Source organism: Schistocerca serialis, chromosome 1, assembly GCF_023864345.2.
Source record: "Schistocerca serialis cubense isolate TAMUIC-IGC-003099 chromosome 1, iqSchSeri2.2, whole genome shotgun sequence".
NCBI classification, from domain to species: domain Eukaryota; kingdom Metazoa; phylum Arthropoda; class Insecta; order Orthoptera; family Acrididae; genus Schistocerca; species Schistocerca serialis.
In genome coordinates, this window is record NC_064638.1 from 327,327,600 (window position 1) to 327,349,303 (window position 21,704).

Sequence of the window (21,704 nt, forward strand, 5' to 3'; positions counted from 1 at the left end):
TGACAGCAGCTTACAAACAATAGAAGATTCTCAAGAACTCCCTATGAAGGGCCTTTAGGTTAATTTTTCCAAGAGTACAAATTAATTTTCTATGTTAAATAGCAGCATAACTAAGCTCACCGTTATGAGCAGTGCTACAGAGTATCTGTTTTCTCAGAAAAAGTCCTCACACCATTCTTGCACTTCTATTTTCCATCACTAATGAACTGAACTGAAGTGTTCCAACGTAGTCAAGGTAGTATTTAAAACTTTAATCAGGTGACTGTTTCAAATACAGGTCACATTTAACTGAAAGGATACAATACAGAAGATATCCAACTGACAAATACCTGTAAATGTTGAGAACCTCTCAGGTATTTTAAGAAAAAAGCATTTCATTTTCAAAGCATCCTGAATACAGTTAATCAAGAGAGTTCAGTATCTGTTGATAAATATTTGTTGAAAAAATTTGAAAATATAGCTGAAGGGGAAGTTGATACCATCCCAGTTTGTCTGTTTCCAGAAGACTTTGATAAATTACAAGAAAATAGTGATTATGCTGTTTGGAGAGTAAGTGACGTCCCTTTTTTAATGTTATGACATAGTAACAGAAATGCTAATACAAATCACAGTGCTGCAATATGAGTGCAACCAACATGAAGATTCCATTGTCACTACACAGTAAAACCAAGCACTTCAACTTTCCTCGAAGAAAAAATTAAATACACATCATACCTAATTAGAAACCTGTTCGTTTTGTTCCAGAGAGCTACAGTTGGTCACAAAGAAGCTTCCCAACCCTATTAGTTGCTGACAGTGAATATCGAACACCAAGGTGATGTAAGACCCTACTTAACTCGAAATCAATGACCAAAAGAGCAAGGTAAGTGCAGTCATGAAACAAAGACATGGATGTGGAAGTTAATTCTTTTCCCAAACTTAATTTTTTGACCATTTGAACTTTTTCCAAACAATTCTACAAATGAGGTACAGTACTAATTATAACATTCTTTATGATGGGTCAATATATTAGACTGCTAAAACATTGACGTTCTCATTTCTTATGGAGAAGAAATTCCATCACAAAAAGTAATGCCACTGCCACATAAACATAAAAAAATGAAAAATTCTAAGTGCGTGAATAAAAGAATACAGCCTCTATTAAATATCAAGAAAAATTAATTTAGATATTCCGATCTATATTTAACTTTCTGCCTGAATCCATGGGTAAAGAATGTTGGCTATTAAATTTGCATTTATAAACTGTAACCTTCAGTTTTCATAAAGTAGGAATAAATCAGGCACAAATAATCTGATATATTAAAATTAAAAAAAAAGAGTTTGTTAACACTAAAATTCAGTATTTATATTCAAGCCACAATGTTTCCACTTTACATCTCAGACACAGCAACATTCCTTTATATTGCACATTTATGTTACATGGGTAGCCTCTACAGTACTTAAAACACCAAGTGGATTCTTCTGCAAACTTTTCTCTTTTTATAGGAGGAAAGTAAACTCCAGACCCCTCCATAAGGCCACAGTGAGCCAAAAAATTATTTCTTAACTATACAGAATTGTACCCTAACCTTCCATCTATCGATGTAGTGGAGACTCAGATAGATAATAAAGATGCGTTGAACTAGGAATGATTTGGAAGCCGAGGCACTACTGCTGGAATTGCAGCTGTCGGTGCCGCAATGAGGTGAGAGTCGGATGAGGTGTCGTCGGGCGGGTGAGAGGCAGAGACGGTGCGGTGTTCCGCAGCAAAGGGCGAGCGAGGCAACTGAGCCATGGCTGCTGCACACGTGCGGCAGCCGATGATTTCTGCAGTGGTTGCTGTATGTTGACCTGCTTGCATATTACTGATGCCCATTGGTCTGTAGCGGTTGATCTGTTACAACCCAGTTCTGTTGAAATATCAAATGAGTTGGGTCTTGTGATGCTATTGTTTTAAATTATATTTAAATAACTGTATATATATGTGTTTTTAATTAATTCTTGGCACCATAAATAAACAATTACATGCCAGGAATTAATTTTGTACCACAATTCGCAACAGGAGTGCGCGCTACTGCAGCTAAGTTATTTAACTAATACAGGAATAATCAATACACTAAGTCAGTTGCTGAGGTCAACATATATGTGTGAAGCAAAGAATTTCACTACACAGTTAAATTTATTACCTGTTCACTCAAACAGAAAATACAATTTCTCTCCTTTCAAAAACAAACCCATTAATTTTTATTTATACATTATGCATACCAATCCCAAAACTGTAATACTTGCAGAAATTTTACCTGTTAATAAATATGAAATAACTAGATTTGTAACATTTCACACACACACACACACACACACACACACACACACACACACACACACACACACACTAATTTCACTAATTTAATGAACTGCAGATAGACGATATACTTAGCTTACATGTACTCCTTTGGTCTAAACAAACTGTAACTGAAACAAAATATGGACATGGAAAATAAAACAAAGTGACCCCAGCACACTGACTATTTGACAGTAATGTTAGAAATCTCTACTAAAACTACAGATAGACAAACTATATTGCACTTACCTGCACAGTTAAGAATTTGTGTGTTAACTATGAATTTCCAAACAGCAACTTTCTGTGCCACTAACACCGTAAAGGAATATTTGCAACAACCTGAAAACATTTGAATGAAATTCGATTTTAGTAGCCGACATTTCAATTACCCAACAAATTTGTTAGGGACAAGACAACAACGTATTTCACGTAATGCACATTTATTAACTTGTATGGAAGCTTGAATTTGTAGTAGCAGCCACTGATAAAAAATCAAAATAGATTGAATCGCTCCCTTCATTTCCTCACAGACACAGAATAAATATCCCTTCCCATATTAATTCATTTCAAATAGTTGCACAATTTTTGCATTAATGGAGCTACAGAATGAATGAATGAATGAATGGAAAAAAATTGCCACAATAGCAACAGTAAAGTCATCAAGCAAATTTATAGTGTTATTGGTCTGCAGCTCATGTTCTAGTGGCTAGCGTTGATGCCTCTGGGCCACAGGGTCCAGGATTCAATTTTCGGCCGGGTTAGGGACTTTCTCTGCCTGGGGACTGGGTGTTTGTGTTGTCCTTATCATTTCATCAACATCATTTGTGGCAGTGGCTAGAGTGGACTGTGTGTGTGTGTGTGTGTGTGTGTGTGTGTGTGTGTGTGTGTGTGTGTGTGTGTGTGTGTGTGGGGGGGGGGGGGGGGGGGGGGGGGGGGGGGAAGTGTAATAACAGACTATGGGCGCTGATGACTGTGCAGTTGAGTGCCCCCACAAACCAATCATCATCATCATCATCATAATAGTGTTATTGAAAAGGGAAATATAATTTAATTGATGACTATTAAATACCATCTGAATCATTCAGAATATGACTGTTATATAATAGTACTGCTTGTCATTCTGTTAAACACTGGATGGTGTCCTATCAAGTCGCACAGTAAAGAGTATAGTTATCAGCTTGTGAGATGTTTGGACAGTTTTTTCATTAGAATACTTCACTTTTAAATGTGTAATATCCGAGTCAAGGCCACTAACAAGGGAAGACCACAACAATGGGATCACTGACTTATTTCAAACTTTGTACACTTTTCCTAGGATATTTAACAACATAATGGGGCAATTCCGGGAAAATAGCAAGAGTAGTTTTACATGTCTATTACGTAACTGATGTATCTGTGTGAAGGTGCAGGTTGTAAGAAGTCATTGTGGTCAAGTGGTTGGCATTTGGGATTTGCAAAGGAGTTGTGGATGAGGCGGCAGTTCAAATCGTATCAAAACTAATTTTTTAATCTACACTTTTTTACCACTGGTCACATCATTCAATTTGTGTGACATTTGAGAGGTAATATTACAAAAAATCAGATGCATTTTCATGAAGTTTTAGTGAATTTCATATGCTATTTGACAATTTAGTGTTTTTAATTAAATTTCCAAGTACGAGGGACAGGCTAGGAAAGCCCAAATCAAATCTCTCTGAATAATGCTGCAAATGACATTCAAAACCAGTAATACAGTGAAGATACAATATGCCACACCACACGAGTAATGTACATTTACTAGCTGAATGTGCTCTCGACATCACACGTTGCAGGACGTTATTTGTCATACAGATATGGAAAACATAAATTGAAATGGGATCTGCTATATTGAATGACTGCAGTTTCTCCGCATTTACAGGGAATGTTAAGAGTTTCTAAGGGAAAACACACCTCACTGACTTTTTGAAAATTAAATAATATGACCAGTGATGGAAAAAAAAAAAAGAGATTAATAATTAAGTTCGAGCAAGAGTCGAACAGTCACTACATACACGTTTGTCTTAAGAAGTGCAAACAGTAATCATCTGGCCACCAAGAACTCCAGTAACATTTGGCACCGACACACAGGTACATAAGCTACATAATAGACACGTGAAACTTGCACATTACATTGCTTTAATGGCCTACTAAACATGTGCAAAGTTTGAAGTGAATCTCTAATCCCAATACCGTGACCTCTCCTTGTAAGTGTTATAGCCTATTTAATTACTATTTATGTTAACTTACATGTAAAACCTATCATTACATCAAATTCAGAAACCTCTGTCCACAATGTGTTACTAACATGAAACCAACGGTTTCTTACTATAAAGATATCTGTATGTTATTAGAAACAGCATTTCTGTACGGTGAGATGATATTCGTCCAGTGCTAGTAATTACTTTCTTGTAGGTATGTAAATATTGAAATCAGTAACAACTTTAAGAGTCTGTCAACTGCTTGAAAACTATTTCCAAACAGTACAGAGGCTCAATTTTTCAGATGACGTACACAGTGAAGGCAGCTCAAGTGCAAAGGCTGTGATCATTGAATAGATGACTTAAAATTCAGCCATATACTAGAAATGCATAAAAAAAATTTCTACATAAATAGCAATTTCGGAACCTGAATGACAAATTTATGGAGAACTTGAGTTATCCAATTACTTACTGTTCCAGCAGGAAGTCACACTATGTAATTTAATTACGTGCTTTGTACTCGTCAAGTGGAGGTAACCATGGTGTTGCTTGGCAAGTAGCCCTATTATTGAACATACTGTTTCAAAATGCTACCAAATGGGGATACATTCCATTAGTAAAAATAATACAACAACCTACATGTTTACTCACAAATGAAGAACATTGCTTAGTAATATACTGTCGCACCAAAGTAGTCTCAAACTACACGGGAAGAATAAGCACAACAACCTAAGCCCAACCATTCAGTTTCCTTCTTGCAAAACAATAGTACTCCCCTTCCACCCCCCACCACCAACAATAGATTTTAAAGATTCCCAATACTATCAATTATATATGTACAAGCTGCAGTGTCAACTATAAAATTTAACGAGATAATTTATGGTTACATGATACACCCAGGTTCCTTCCTAATACCTAACAGGAAACAAATCAATTAGAAACTACAGTGCACCCTCAGCAATTTACTGCTCAGTCAAATCAATTAAAAGCTTCATACTATAATCTCCTGCCACCCTGAAAACATCTGCAGCCATATCCCCTTTACTCACAATACCCAAAATTAGGTTTGCTATTTCCACCACCAATCCACACCACCTTCCCCTACTGGATTCCTACATTAATGCCTGCAAAAGGAAAACCAGTAAGTCCATTCACTTATCACTGTACTATGTGAGCCAATACAAGCAAGTTTCAACAAAAAATTAGGTCAATGTAGCAGTGACATAAACAAAGCCAAACCAAGTGCCTTGGCAAACAGATTGTCACGAATTATCCCTGTAACATGGCCACATGTACCCATATGATTAGCTTTAAGCTGCAAATATAAGTGACATTTCAGCTACAAATGTGGAACAACAATCCCCAAGAATACAAACTGCATGTGAACAGCCAACTATGGAATCATATCAGACATCTGCCACAACATACAACTAGTATACTTCACAGCAGAGTCCATTCCGAAAAAATAAATTTATCAGACAGTCAACTTGTCCTAGTATTACCACAGGAATTGTTACACATAAAGAAAAAAAAAAGACTTCAAAACATATCTAAACAGTGAACTGCATGGGACACCAGCAAGTGGTAGTATAAGGTACTTAGTACACTACAAGAAGTGAGAAGTATCTTCTATCCCCATTGTTTATGTTTTTGACCTTTGTTAACGAGAGGATCCATCTTTAGTCAACTCCATTACTGCATCACCCATGTATTCTGACCTTTTGAGATTTTACTTTTCAACAATAGAGCTTTGGCATTTTGAAAATGCTATTCCATGAATGCCATTCTCTCACTGGGAACGAAGTGACACAATAAAACAAATTTTGAAATTTAATCAACAACCATCATGTTACAGCTGGTACTAAGAACAGAAATACAGAGCTACTCTCAATTGGTGAGCAGGGTAAAAGAGTATCTACTGACCAATAAAATGACATTTTTACAACATTTCATGAAAAAGTTTTAAAAAGGTCATTAATTTAGTTCAAGGACGCAGCTTAAGAACTTTACTATGCAATCACAGAAACCAATATCATCATATATTGACAACATATCTTTGCTCAGAAATCATGCAAATAGAGAACAGCTTACTTCCACACATAAAACATTTTACAAAAATAATAGTTACACAGTAAGTTAGAATATGCCCTACTAATTCTTTGTTATGGAGTCACAAAAATGTAGCGTTCTGAACATTTGGAAACAGCTCTGAAAAACTAACCGACAATAACTGAGGAAGATTTGTATTTTCCACAACAACATTCACCAAAATTTGACATTATGATAAAACTCCACCAATCAAAGTTGCACCCTATGTGTCGACTGACAATCACTAATGGCTCAAACAATAATTTTTGTCAATAAATGAAAAATTTACCTGGAGGCAGTAAGATTCATTTTCATCTCACAGTTTACACACGGAAGTAGAACTATAATTACTGGACAAAGTAGCATGAATCGTTTGACACTAAGTACACAACTGCAAGGTGGCATTAAATTCCACATTTCAAACACAAGGAGCAGGTCATCTAACTATGGAAGAATCAGAAGAGTTGCATCATTCCCCCCCCCCAACTTCTTTGCAATTTAACAGAATGATGCTAGACTACAAAGTGGTAACTAACTGCTTGAAAAAATGTTATGCCAAATTTTAGCACGTTCTCTGAACATGATCACCAGGATTTTTCGTCTTTGGGCTTTTAAATGGAAAGACTTCTTGAGAGGAAAAACCAGACCTAAGAATGTATGAAAAATTAAATTCATGGTATTCCAACAACACACAACGGCAGGCAATTAGAAATCACGTCAAGAAATTGAACACGTAGAGCTTATCTACAGGGTGGGCAAAATACAGCTGGGCAAGAAAACATTAAGACTGAAGTGGAACAGATTCTTGTGAACAGGAGAATTGTCCATCACAGAAAATCCTGGAAACTGTGATTTCAATGCACCAATCAGTTGTAACACATCTGTGCATGTATCTTCCATGTGCTCTGTCCTGAATACTTGACTGCTTCGCTATGTTCGAGTGAGAGGAGCAGATGTATTTAGCGACCAGCTGAACCTAACACAACACAGTGGTTATGATAAAACAGCACCTTTTTGCTGTTTAATGTTATGTGAAACACACAGTTCATGGTTCTCGCAGGGAACTGTTTACATAAGAGTTTATGACTGGAAGTGTTTTGGCAAAATTTCGAGCAAAGTTTGCAATATAAACTGAACAGTAAAATAGCACGAAACAGGCTCGGTAGCAAATAACATGATTTTCACTAGGAACTGGGTCACTCTCACATCAATCTTGTAAATATTTTAAGGGCAAGTTTCGTTTTGCTCACTCTATATGAGATTTCAAACAATAAACATGGAACACTAGATTACTGAAGCAAGACCTGAACAAAAATGAATTTTTTTTTTCACAACTCTACGAACCAGATTAAATAGACGTTGAAAGTTATACTCCATTGCTCTGGGATCAATCTTCCTGCAGAAACAATATTTTAGTATGTTGTTGTTGTGGTCTTCAGTCCTGAGACTGGTTTGATGCAGCTCTCCATGCTACTCTATCCTGTGCAAGTTGCTTCATCTCCTAGTACGTGCTGCAACCTACATCCTTCTGAATCTGCTTAGTGTATACATCCCTTGGTCTCCCTCTACGATTTTTACCCTCCACTCTGCCCTCCAATACTAAATTGGTGATCCCTTGATGCCTCAGAACATGTCCTACCAACCGATCCCTTCTAGTCAAGTTGTGCCACAAACTCCTCTTCTCCCCAATCCTATTCCGTACCTCCTCATTAGTTATGTGATCTACCCACCTAATCTTCATCATTCTTCTGTAGCACCACATTTCGAAAGCTTCTATTCTCCTCTTGTCCAAACAATTTATCGTCCATGTTTCACTTCCATACATGGCTACCATTTTAGAACAACATTCTTTAAATGTGTAACTATAGAGAGAGAAAAAAACCACTGGAATCTTTTGGCTGTTAGGAAATTTACTTGCTTGTTTTTAGGAAGAAAATGATGCAACATTAATTAACCTCAAGCTGTTGTGCTGTTATTTTGAGCCGCGCTGGATTAGCCGAGCGGTCTCTGGCGCTGCAGTCATGGACTGTGCGGCTGGTCCCGGCGGAGGTTCGAGTCCTCCCTTGGGCATGGGTGTTTGTGTTTGTCCTTAGGATAATTTAGGTTACGTAGTGTGTAAGCTTAGGGACTGATGACCTTAGCAGTTAAGTCCCATAAGATTTCACACACATTGTTATTTTGAACATTTTTTTTAAATATCTATAAAAATGAGGATCAGAAAGTAACACACAATTTAATTTTTTGTCTCCCCCAGGCACTGCACCCAATACAGCTCGAAGTTTGCGCTACAGAGGGTATTTTGTTTTCATGTACACCTTTAGCAAGAGAATCCTGAACTGCAAAACAATCATGGTGCACATGTTACTGTTGTCAACTTTTGAAGGGCAGCAAAGTGTAGTTCGATATCTGTGGGGCAAAGGGAATTAACCAAGTGAAATTCATGGGACCTTGCATGGCATGTATGGGGACAAGTGTAAAGACCGTAGCAACATCTGCATGTTGTGTGCATTCTTCCATGAGGTCCATGTGAACCTCAGAATTTCGCCACACTCCTGGCAGCAAGTAACAGCTGCAACCCTGCAGAATGTCGGAGCCACTGAGGCAGCAATCTGAATGGCTGACACGTGGAGCTGTGAACATTATTTCAGCAGTTCAACATTTCCTATAGTGCAGTGTACAGTACTGTTCATGACACACTGAAATTTCATAAGAATAGTGCTTGCTGAGTGCTTAAGAACCTCAGGCAACCACGAGGAACAGTGAATGATGACAAGCTTGCATCACTTAAGGTGTTATGCTGCAGAAGGGCATGACTTTCTGAAAGAAGTCATCACTGGTGATGAGATGTGGGGGTTCAGCTACATGTCTGAAACCAAGCACAGGGTTGCCACGAGCCCCCCCCCCCCCCCCCCCCCCCCACGTGAAATTCCCAGATATTTCCCCAATTTCTAGAAGTTTTAGTATTTTTCCTAACAAATTTTGAGGTCTCGGGGTTAAGACGTAAAGCTGGAAAGTTGGCAATCCGTCTTCGCAGCTACGGTACAAGACACAATAGTGCTAACAAGGAAATATAAAAAAAAAATTGCGAGCAGACGGCGTTTTCTAATGTGAGCAAAAATCTTAAGTACTAACATCAACATCTTTTGTACTGAACTGTTGTTAGATGGATGACGCAAACCAAATGGTGTGTGTGTTTCATTAAGACCGCTAATGTTAATTTATTTCAATAAAACTAAACACATTTGGTGACAAAAATACATGTTTCCTTTTGGAGGTGAATGACAGATTTAAAGTACCCTCACTAATTTCAGAAATAACATCAGAAAAAAGTAGGCCTCTTGCAAGAAGTTTATAAGGCGGGGAAGAATTGTGTAAACCAACACTGTGCGAGACCGCCAATAAAAGGTTATTTCTACTATTTTTGCTATTGTCGGTTATTACCCACTGTGTTATCCTAATATTTTACAGGTGTTTCCTTCAAGAAATGTATGAGTTCACAGCATATAAACTGTCAGCGACTGACAATTTTCTTCTTCTTATCATCATACTTTCTAATACATGAACTAATTTTGAAGTGTCTAAATGTACTAGAACAAATAAAATGCCTATAAAACACCACACTGTACAACGTAGTTGTGGTGAGACAGTCATGATACCTGAAATCCATCGCTCGTGGCCTCTGGTCTGCTGAGGAGCACCACAGTCCTGCATCCATGGATAAACCATGAGAATCTGCTGCAATATGCCACACACCAACAGGCCCGGCCATTGGCCGATTGGTGAGACTAGATCCAAAGGGCAAGTTGGAAACCAAAGGGCTTGAGATCAGCAGGCCCGATCCATTAGAGATACCTGCGGAGATGGCCTGGCATTTTGGCCAGTCACAGACATCTACTATTGTTGCCAGCTATTCACACGTCACTGACAGCATGTTGATCAAATGGGACCACAGTGATCAATCCATGAAACAGATAACTTGTTTGAATACGCTGAGAGTCAATAATAATGAGGATAGGTAGAAAGTCACCATAATGGCGATTGCTGAACCCAGACAGGCACATAGGAAAGACAATCTTACATTCACAACTAACTTGTCAGCAACAGCTTTCATCAGAAAACAAGAACACACACATTCACACAATCACTTTCACACAACTCATGCACACATGGCCGCCATCTCTGGCCACTGTGTCTAAGTCTCTGAAAATCAGACCCAAACAAACCACTCCTCACGCCATCCTGCCTCTAGTTGGCAGTTGCTGGGCTAGTGGCAAGAAATGACAGTCTAAGAGTTTGTATAGTACACATTTTGTAAGTTTTATGTAATTTGACTCACTATGTTTGCCCAAGTGGCACAAAGTTGTCAATAAGAGCGGTTGCGGCAAAATTTCACCCATTTGAGTGAAGCTGCCTAAAAACAAATCTGCTGCCAAAGGAAGTGAATTTTGAACACTTTTATCACAGAAGGGACACCCATCCATGCTTGTGTTTACTTCCATTTGAGAGAGCATATTTTTTCCCCTAGTAACATGAACTAACAGAGTACAAGATGAATATTACAGCTCTGCAGGAAATAAGATGGCCTCGGCAACACACGCACAATGAGAAAAACCATACAACCATATACAGTTTAGACAAACAGTCACCATATATTTGGGGGCGGGATTTGTGGTGTGTGATAAAATGTTCACTATGATGAAACTAGAAATTATCAAAACTGATACCACAGCATATAAAAAAAACTTAGCTTATTTTCAACACATCAATATTGTATTCCTCAAGATACCAGAAAAAGGCTGTACCTTTATGGCAAAAAATATTAACAACACTGCTAGACTTCTGGGAATTCAGAAAATCAATTTAAATTGTCATGTCCCAAACAATGATTTCTTACACTTGCAAAATACTTTCATTCAGAGCTGTTATCACATCAACTTTCTGACACTTAAGTATGACATGATTACAAACAAAAAACACAAGTTCTGACAGACATCAGATTTTTATTTATGTACTGAACTGTATCATATCATTGTACAAAAAGGTAATTTAATACATTACGTAGACTGATAAGCTTTAGCATGTGTCAGATGATGTGTTAAAATAATAAAAGATGGAGCCTAAAGTTATAGTTTTAATTGAAATGCTTTTGTTTAGAACTATCAAATGAGCATTTTAACTAATTATTCCAAGTAGACAAATGTTTAAATTTAAAACGTACACATTCAGGAGTGGAACTTCTTGGAGTTCTCGAAGTTTTAATAGCACCTCTGCAGTCAACTGTGAAAAATTAGATTGTGTTAAATTACAATTGTTTTCATTAAAGTAAAACATTCTTCCCAGTGTGCTCAAATCAGGCACATCAGCAGCATCTAAAATGTTTTCCAAAGGTGAAGTCTTTTCCTGCTCAGGGCAAAAGAACGACATTGCTGGTCCAGATGGGTGAAAAACAATTCAGTCCTCTTTATCACACACATTCCTTATGAAGGCAAGTACCTCTTCATCAGAAACAGCTGCTACAATATAGTTTGGTAGAGGATGGGCCCCTGGATGAGAAAAATCAAGTGAGACTTTTCAGAACATGTTACTCTTCTAATCTCTAATGAGCCACAGGAATGTGGTTTGTAATTGTGATAAGTATCTGGTACCATGTGTTGCGCAGGTTGTAAAATTCATCAAGATGCTTGCATAGAGAAATGAGTGTTGATTTTCTCCAAGTAGGAAAAACCCTTTTGTCACTGTTAGCAGTGCAGAAATTGTAATCATCAGAGGCAGCTGTTATTTAGCTTTTCTCAACACATATTTTACAGTTCCCCCAATCTATCAAACACATTTATAGTGGCTAGAAGCAAAAACGAAGCTTTCAGTGCCTATAGAAAAACCATTTTTGTTCACATCAGTTTTTAAAGCTTTTTGTATTTTTATATAGAGCAGTGCACCCATTAGCGAAATGACACAGTTTACTGACTCATGGTAAGTGTTCACCCAGTGACTTAACCATTTCTTTCTCAGCAGCATTTACAGATGCTACATTGTGCTCTACATTACTTCTACAGCAGTGATTTACTACCAATTTGTTTTCCTCATTTACTGCTTAAATAACTTCAGTGCAACACATTCAATATAATCAAAAAGTCTATGAGGTACCCATTGATAGGAAAAAAAGAGAATTTTTTATCCTAAAACAAGTAATAACCCGCCTGACATTTTCTAATTTGGAAAAAAATTGCACTTTGCCAAGTCGTAAGATACGACTTGGCAAACAAATGGTAATGAGATGGGGAGCTATTATTATCAATGGGGGCTACTCTTGGAAGAAGGTAGAGCTGGCAGAGGCTGCAAGTAAGATGGGGCTGGACGTTTTAGCTGTTAGTGACATTCGGGTAAGGGGTGAGAAAGAAGAAGAAGAAGTGGGAGAATACAAGGTCTACTTGTCAGGAGTCAAAGCAGGAATAGCACAATGGGGTGTAGGGCTTTACGTCAGGAAAGAAATGGATCCCAGCGTAGTTGCAATAAGGTATGTAAACGAACGACTGCTGTGGATAGATTTGACAGTGTCTAGCAAGAAAATTAGGATTGTGTCAGTATATTCGCATTGTGAAGGGACTGATCAAGATAAGATGGATAGTTTTTATGAGGCACTCAGTGATGTAGTTGTTAAAGGACAAGGACAGTGTTCTGCTCATGGGTGATTTTAACGTCAGGATTGGAAATCGAACAGAAGGGTATGAAAAGGTTATGGGTAAATTTGGAGAGGATATGGAGGCCAACAGGAACGGGCAGCAACTCTTGGATTTCTGTGCCAGTATGGGCTTAGTAATCACAAACTCCTTTTTTAAACATAAGAACATTCACCGGTATACTTGGGAAAGCAGGGGAACCAGATCTGTCACTGACTATATAATAACAGATCAGGAATTCAGGAAGGCTGTGAGGAACACACGTGTATTCAGGGGATTCTTTGATGACACTGATCATTATTTAATCTGCAGTGAAATTGGGATTGCGAGGCCGAAAGTGCAGGAGGTCAGGTCCATATGTAGGAGGATAAGAGTGGAGAAACTTCAGGATAAGGAAATCAGGCACAAGTACATAACAGCGATCTCAGAAAGGTACCAGTTAGTTGAATGTAGTCAATTACAGTCATTGGAAAAGGAATGGACAAGGTACAGGGACACAGTACTAGAAGTGGCTAAAGAATGTCTTGGAACAGTAGTGTGTAAAAGTAGGAGGAAGCAAACAGCTTTGTGGAATGACACAGTCAAGGCAGCCTGTAAAAGGAAAAAGAAGGCGTATAAAAAATGGCTACATACTAGAACTCAGGTAGACAGAGAAAGTTATGTTGAAGAAAGAAACAAAGCCAAACAGATAATTGCAGCATCCAAGAAGAAATCTTGGGAAGACTTTGGAAACAGGTTGGAGACATTGGGTCAAGCTGCTGGAAAACCATTCTGGAGTGCAATTAGCAGTCTTCGAATGATGATGGAAATAGGATCACGTTTGAGGAAGTGGAGAAAATGGTCAATAGATTGCAGTGCAATAAAGCAGCTGGGGTGGATGAAATTAAGTCGGAACTCATCAAGTATAGTGGAATGTCAGGTCTTAAATGGCTACACAGGATAATTGAAATGGCCTGGGAGTCGGGACAGGTTCCATCAGACTGGACAAAAGCAGTAATCATACCAATCTTTAAACATGGAAACAGAATATTGTAACAACTACAGAGGTATCTCTTTAATCAGCGTTGTGGGTAAAATCTTCTCAGGTATTGGTGAAAGGAAAGTGCGAGTATTAATTGAGGAGCAATTGGATGAAAATCAGTGTGGGTTTAGGCCTCTTAGAGGTTGTCAGGACCAGATCTTTAGCTTACGACAAATAATGGAGAAGTGTTATGAGTGGAACAGGGAATTGTATCTATGCTTTATAGATCTAGAAAAGGCATATGACCGGGTTCCTAGGAGGAAGTTATTGTCTGTTCTACGAGATTATGGAATAGGAGGCAAACTTTTGCAAGCAATTAAAGGTCTTTACATGGATAGTCAGGCAGCAGTTAGAGTTGACGGTAAACTGAGTTCATGGTTCAGAGTAGTTTCAGGGGTAAGACAAGGCTGCAACCTGTCTCCACTGTTGTTCATATTATTTATGGATCATATGTTGAAAACAATAGACTGGCTGGGTGAGATTAAGATATGTGAACACAAAATAAGCAGTCTTGCATATGCGGATGACTTAGTTGTGATGGCAGATTCGATTGAAAGTTTGCAGAGTAATATTTCAGAGCTAGATCAGAAATGTAAGGACTATGGTATGAAGATTAGCATCTCCAAAACGACAGTAATGTCAGTGGGAAAGAAATATAAACGGATTGAGTGCCAAATAGGAGGAACAAAGTTAGAACAGGTGGTCGGTTTCAAGTACTTAGGATGCATATTCTCACAGGATGGCAGCATAGTGAAAGAACTGGAAGCGAGGTGTAGCAAGGCTAATTCAGTGAGCGCTCAGCTACGATCTACTCTCTTCCGCAAGAAGGAAGTCAGTACCAAGATTAACTTATCTGTGCACCGTTCAATCTTTCGACCAACTTTGTTGTATGGGAGCGAAAGCTGGGTGGATTCAGGTTACCTTATCAATAAGGTTGAGGTTACGGATATGAAAGTAGCTAGGATGATTGCAGGTACTAGTAGATGGGAACAATGGCAGGAGGGTGTCCACAATGAAGAAATCAAAGAAAAACTGGGAATGAACTCTATAGATGTAGCAGTCAGGGCGAACAGGCTTAGATGGTGGGGTCATGTTACACGCATGGGAGAAGCAAGGTTACCCAAGAGATTCATGGGTTCAGCAGTAGAGGGTAGGAGGAGTCGGGGCAGACCAAGGAGAAGCTACCTGCATTCGGTTAAGAATGATTTTGAAGTAATAGGTTTAACATCAGAAGAGGCACCAATGTTAGCACTGAATAGGGGATCATGGAGGAATTTTATAAGGGGGGCTATGCTCCAGACTGAACGCTGAAAGGCATAATCAGTCTTAAATGATGATGATGATGATGATTGCACTTTGCCAACCAAATATCAGAAGTTCCCATTCAGTAACAAGAACGTAATGTTTTCTTAGCAAAATCTGAGAGTTAACATCCATATCATATTTTTAATGTAAGTAATGAAGCACACTTATTCAGCAGATGATGTTCGGCAGGTGTTTCACTAATCACAAATGAGTTTTTTTTTTTTTTAATTTATGTTAAAATGAACAATATTTTAGTAGGCCTACTCAGATTTTTTTCCTTTTCTTCATTTGGATCATAAATTTATTAAACTTTGCTTGTGTCAGTTCTTTTACATCTTCTCTTCTACATCATACCACTTTTTTTTGGGATGCAGTCTACTTTCTTGATGTTTTGTTACCCATGCTTCAATTACATAAGTAAAAGTTCGTACTGTGCTTGGTTTAACGTCAGCTGGATTTGTTTCACGGTTTAATGCTGTAAAAAGAAGTTGCAGAATAAAGCCAAGAAAGGACGCAGCTGAAGTTTTATAAAACCATAGCAGTACAATGCTTGCTTACTCGAGTTAAGCATGGGTGACAATAAGACACCAAGAAAGTAGAATGTGGGCTGAGGTTTCGATGAAAGTTACATATTGGACCCTCTTCACATTCCATCCTGGATTTGCCATTGTTTGATTTTTGCCCGATGCCTTTTCTTCGATCATAACCCAGTGCAGTTTTCCTTTGTTACTATTACACTCAACATCCGTCCCTCTTTCTCATCTTTCCTGTGTTTCTCTTGTTGCCTTACAAACTGCACTGCACGCTCTACTTAGGAGCCACACTGTATTTCTGCCATGCACAACAGGCACAACAGAGGCTACAAGACCACGCTGATTGTTGGTGCAGCATCTTAAATCCCATTTTACTCCCGCCGATATAATTAATCCTATACTTTCAAACTGATCACTCTCCCTGACTCATTTCCCTTTTTTTGCGTGTTAACTCCCACACCTTTCCAGTGCCACATGACATTGTATCTCATCCTACAAACCCCTCCCCACCCCCACACTTCCTCCATTCTATCCGAGTTCACATCCACTAATTCCACCATCCAGTCGCACCTGCCGTCCCCTTCTTCACACTTATCCACCCTCAGACTGGCTAGCCACAGTAATATATATTTTTTATTAGTTATTCTTCACTTTGATCCTTGTGATTTCTCACCAATATTAGTGAGTTTTCACCTTTCGCTATCGTCGATTCCCTCAGATTTAATCTTGTTTCCACCTTTCCCATCCATTTCATCCTTTTTGAGAATTTTTGCATGTATTTGGCTGTATTTTTGCGAAATTTTTAGGACGTAATTCCACATAATTTACATAATCTTTCACATTTTTCCGCCATCATGGATCCTTGCTCCTTCCATCTGCGTCAAAACAGAAAAGTTTCCTTATCCCTAGCCAGATCCCAGCCCCACTTACTGTTCCCGCATTGTTGCTTGGCGCATGGAATCCTCCCTAATGGCCTCACCATCAAATTACCCATCTCTTGCTGCCACCCCTCCTTCCACAATGACCTAAGATTCCGCCAATCCTTAGCCCTCCTTGCAGTACCTTATCTCCATCCACAATCTCAAATTCCTGGAACCCGTAACACAAATCAAAACTCTTTCTCCGCAGGAACATGAGCAACAGGCACAACCCCACCTCAAAAAGCTCTCCATCCTGCTCACTTCCTACCCCGCCTTGGAGTACCACTGTCCACCGCCTCTACAACAACCTCCAAACCTCCCCCACATCCCCTCATAGCTGAAAAATCGTGTCTCACAGACCTACTACACTTACCCCACCCTCCCAAACTCCCCCCATCCACCACACAGAATCCAGAACCTAAACAGACCCGCAACTCAGTCATGAACCTTTCCGTCCTTTTCAAAGGCCTCACCTTTTGCCCCATTCCAAAATTCAATCATGCAGGCCTTGTTATAGAACGTCTCTCATTCTCCCAGTCCCTACAGTGGAAACACTTCACCACCAATAACACTACAACCCAGCCTCAACCAAAGACCAATATTGAACCTTGCCTAACGCATTTCACTCCCCCATCGATACCCACTGCCACCAAACCGCCCCGTTAACCTTCCACAATTTATTAAATTCAAACCCTAACTAACCATCATTCCCCAGATCCCTCAACATGCAAATCAATGTTACATCCACAGAAAGAACCACAGTCCACCAGCTAAAACCTGAACCCAACCTTATAATCCTACCTGCAGACACAGGCTCCACCACTGTTGGTTTTAAACCGCAGGGTTTACCTAGTGGAAGGACTCTGCAGGCTATCTGATACTTCCACCTACAGACCTTGCCACAGTGACTCCATTCCAATAATCCAGCAGTCACTACTCAAATCCTTTGGAAAATCTTAGAACCTCCTCCCCAGAGTTCATCTCTCTACTCACTCCTACCTAATACATCCTTCCTAAAGTTCATAAACCTAACCACCCAAGACACCCCATTGTGGCCAGTTACTTTGCCCCCGCAGAGAGAATATCTGCTCTCATTCACTCTTACCTTCAACCTATGACCTGGAACCTACCCGCCCATAGAAATTACTTCTGCTTTGAAGGCATTACGTACAAACAAATCTGGGTTATGGCTATGGGCACAAACATGGCACCACCCTAAGCCAACGTATTCAAGGGCCATCTAGAGGAATCCTTCCTAAAAACCCAGAATCCTTAACACCTCACCTGGTTCAGATTCAATCTGGATCGAAGGTGAGGACACCATATCCACTTTCCTCCAGAACCACAACAACTTCTCCCCCATTTGCTTCACCTGACCCTACTCAAGCCAACAAGCAACCTTCCTGGATGTAGACCTCCACCTCAAAGATAACTAAACTACATCAGTACTTCTGTCCATATCAAACCTATTAACCACAAGCAATACGCCACTTCGACAGCTGCCACCCATTCCATACTAAGAAGTACCTTCCGTAGAGCCTAGCAACCCGTGGTCGTCAGATCTGCAGTGACAAGCAGTCCCTCTCGAAATATACTGAGGGACTCACTGAAACCTTCACAGACCCTAACTATCCTTCCAACCTTGTACATCTACATCATACTCTACAAGCCACCTACTGGTGTGTGGCGGAGGGTACGTTCAGCAAGACTATCAGATCTCTCCAACCCTGTTCCACTCGCAAATAGTGCGTGGGAAGAATGATTGTTTGTAAGCCTATGTACTGGCTCTAATTTCTCGAATTTTCTCCTCGTGGTCAATATGCGAGATGTATGTGGGGAGGGGGGCGGAAGTAATATGTTGTCCGACTCCTCCTGAAAAGTGCTGTTCCGAAATTTCGAGAGTAAATCTCTCCATGATGCACACTGCCTCTCTTGTAACGTCTGCAAGAGGAGTTTGTTTAGCATCTTCATAAGGGTATCTTGCCAGCTAAATGATCCTATGATGAAACGTGTCGATCTTTATTGGATCTTCTCTATCTCCTCTATCCGTCCTATCTGATAGGGATCGCAGTTAGATGAACAATACTCACAAATTGGGCGAAGAAGCACCTTGAAAGCCACTTCAATCATGGATGAGATTCTTTCAATGAATACGAGTCTGGTGTCTGCTTTTCCCACTGGTCATTTACAAATCTCCCATGCCTTATCTTTCGAATCTCCCACCACCTCCCAAAGTCCCACCGTCCAGCCACAGAGGAGCATTCCAATTCAGTACCACCCAGGACTGGAGCAACTGAATTACATTCTCTGCCAGGGTTTCGATTACTTCTCGTCGAGCCCTGAAATGAGAAATGTCCTGTCCATTATCCTTCCCACACCTCCCATAGTGGTATTCCGGCATCCACCGAACCTACACAATATACTCTTCCATCCCTACACAATCCCTCATGGCTCATACTCCTGTGTGAGACCTAGATGCAGGACCTGTCCCATACATCCTCCCAACACCATCTAATCCAGTCCAGTCACTAACATCACTTATCCCATCAAAGGCAGGGCTACCTGTGAAACCAGTCATGTTATTTACAAGCTAAGCTGCAACCACCGTGCTGCATTCTATGCAGGTATGATAATCAGCAAACAGTCTGTCCACATGAATGGCCACCGACAAACTGGGGCCAAGAAACAAGGAGACCACCTTGTTGCTGAACACACTGACAAACATGACATCCTTCATTTCAAGGACTGCTCCACAGCCTGTGCCATACGGATCCTTCCCAACACCGTTTTTCTGAACTGCGCAGGTGGGAACTTTCCCTGCAATACATCCTACGTTCCCGTAACACCCTTCGCCTCAACCTTTGTTAGTCTTCACCCATCCAGCCCTTCCTTATTCCCATTCCCACACTACACAGCCATTATTCCACCGTCACAACCAGTTGTTTTATTTCTCTCCTTTTCCACTACTTCCTCCTCCCACCTCTCCCCTGCCCTCCATCTAACCTGCAGTACTTCACTATCTGGCACCCCCACCATACTATCCCTCCCCCCCCTCCTCACCCCGTCCCAATCGCCACTCCTATCACGCAATAGTGCTGCTGCTCGCATTGTGGTTTCAGTTGCCTGAGACTGCAGTCTCGTGTGTGTGTGTGTGTGTGTGTGTGTGTGTGTGTGTGTGTGTGTGTGTGTCGAAGACCAATGGCCAAAAGATTTAATTACGAGAGTCTCTTTGTTGTGCCTATCTGCAACTCAGCATCTCCACTATATTGTGAGTAGGAACTTTCCTTCTCATAATAATGAGACATTCCTTCCTGGATTTTCCATTGTTGGATGTAAATATTAGGCTTTGCTACCCATCAGTTTGTTACCACAACCAGTTTTGCTGCTTTCTCATTCGTTGGCTTTGCCAACTCACAACCAAATTGTTCCAACATAACCTACATCTTGGGCTGCACAACAGATCAGTCTGCAACCAAGATTTCAGGGTTAAGGGGGTGAGGGTCCAGTATGTAGCTTTAGCCAACATTTCCAACACCAGTGGAAGGATGTATAGGAGATCACACATGAAACGATGTTTAATGAAAATTTTAGGGATGCATTACAACTAGGGATAAATGAAGAGAAAACATGTTTGGGCTCCCCAAATCGGATTCACTGGTTAGAACAGTTACATAGACATGGACAAACTAAACTTACACCTCTGCTATGCGTAAAGGAAAAAATGCAAAACCTTAAGTTATGATTCATACAAATCTGATACTTCTTCAAATACAGTAACGACATTTTTTAAAATGCGTAATTTTGAGAGTATCTAATCGTTTTGTTTCAGTTTGTTAACATGGGTTACCGCACTCCAATAGGCGAGTGCAACGTTCAGAAAGGTTTTTATACGGAAAAAAATCTGTAAAAGCTGCCTACTGGAAGTTCTATTGGAACTCCATTGATATGGCGCCCACATAAATATTATGCTGCACTACTGATTAATTTCTTACCACTACTTTTAATTAGCTTTCAAATTACTGGCTTCACCAACTCTTAACCAAATTATGAACTTTCAACATTACCCAGTCCTCCGGCTACGCTACAGAACTGTCTGTAACCGCAACGAAGACATAGAAAGGGGGGTGGGGGCATACTACATGCGCAATTCAAAATTGTTCCTTAAGTATTTCACAAAATCGTTCCTAAAAAAAACTTTACGCAGGTAGCAACAGAAGCCCCAATAGACTTGACTTTTAATGTGATCTGATACTTGCACCACTAAGGACTCCCCCCTCAGTCACAATAGTATTTGATATCCATAATGGCTACCGAAATATACCTACAATATTTCAACTATTACAGCTTTATTGTTTTACTCAATTCGCGCAGTATATTTGAAGCATATTACTGACATTACATACCTTACACTTAGGACGTCTTTCAATTCGAGGCGTAAATATCCCAGAAATGACACTGTTTCTTTAAGAATATACTTTTCGCTTCACCTTGATCCAAAATGATCGTCAGAGATTCTAACTCAACGCTTCATTTCCTGATGTTTTGTCTATCGATCGTCTGTCAACAGTTGTATGTCCACTAGGATTTCAACAGAAATTTTAATATTATTTCGTTATATTGATTA

The 21,704-nt window shown here is 39.7% G+C and overlaps 1 long non-coding RNA gene across 1 annotated transcript; it reads right to left on the bottom strand.

The window, feature by feature from the left end:
• Positions 1-1,568: 1,568 nt before the first annotated feature.
• Positions 1,569-21,605, bottom strand: LOC126469851 (uncharacterized). The gene is made up of 3 exons (XR_007586084.1): positions 21,484-21,605; positions 2,570-2,659; positions 1,569-1,889 (listed from the first exon to the last, which is right to left on the bottom strand). It is a non-coding gene; the product is annotated as an uncharacterized LOC126469851 (long non-coding RNA).
• Positions 21,606-21,704: the final 99 nt, after the last annotated feature.